We start from the raw sequence: 885 nt of genomic DNA, 5'->3' as shown, positions 1-885 counted from the left end.
TTTAAAAAGCTACTTTCTAGGCATTCCTAACTTCATTTACAACTAATACTTCTCTTCTGCAAGCTCAAACATTTTAAAATGGATCCTCACATATTCTGATATTTGCTGTTTAATATTAGCTTTTTAAATCTATTAGCATTTATCTACATAGATTAAATGCTTTATGTTAAATATTTCTTTACATATAGTAAGACATACTAAAAACAGATTCAGATATTGTTTTGGGACAAGTTTATACCCTAGAAACCACCTGGCCTTCTTAAAAGGGGCAATTTTCTCTGGGAACCTAGCAATTTGATAATGTCTTTAAACTCATTTGTTTTATGACCAAACTGTAGCTAAGCAAAATTAATTGGACCAGTTGCAAATAAAACAATAGAAAAATGTTTATTTCAAATGTCAAGCATTGCCAAGTAATTTTATATTAACACCAAATGTTAAAGAATAGGATACATTAAAGTTTTAACAACAATATTAAATTACAAGATTTGAATCTTCTCTTTGTTCTTTCCTTAGCATTTACATATTTGGCTTTGAAAAATACGGAACTGATACCTAAAGCCTTTATAATCACTTCCCACTCAGTTTAATCATTACTTTGTCTTATCCAACCAATATGGAAGCAAATTTATTTAAAAGCCAGTTTTTTTTTTTGAAAATACCTAAAAATATTTTTTTTTAATTTTAAATGTTTTTTTTTTCTTTTTCTTATAAAACATGTCACATCTTGATGCAGTTGATGTCAAGTGTGCTTAAGTCATTATGAATCAAGAGACTAACAATAGTGGCTGCAGAAACGGGTTTGTTGTCTGTACAAAGACTTCAGTTAAATTATAGTACTTCCATGTTAGCTGTGCATGTCCACCAAACTTCATCTGGAACTGG

General features: G+C 29.0%; 1 protein-coding gene across 1 annotated transcript in view; it reads right to left on the bottom strand.

Annotated features, from left to right (window-relative positions):
- Positions 1–368: 368 nt before the first annotated feature.
- GRIA2 (glutamate ionotropic receptor AMPA type subunit 2) overlaps positions 369–885 on the bottom strand; it is a 157,697-nt gene continuing 157,180 nt past the window's right edge. Inside the window, exon 17 of the mRNA XM_060653906.3 lies at positions 369–885. This exon is cut by the window's right edge and continues 342 nt beyond it. The gene's annotated coding sequence lies outside the window, so the exon portion shown is untranslated.

Source organism: Panthera onca, chromosome B1, assembly GCF_046562875.1.
Source record: "Panthera onca isolate mPanOnc1 chromosome B1, mPanOnc1 haplotype 2, whole genome shotgun sequence".
Taxonomy (NCBI): Eukaryota; Metazoa; Chordata; class Mammalia; order Carnivora; family Felidae; genus Panthera; species Panthera onca.
The sequence above is the reverse complement of the archived record's forward strand: the minus strand, read 5'-3'. Positions and strand labels throughout refer to the sequence as shown.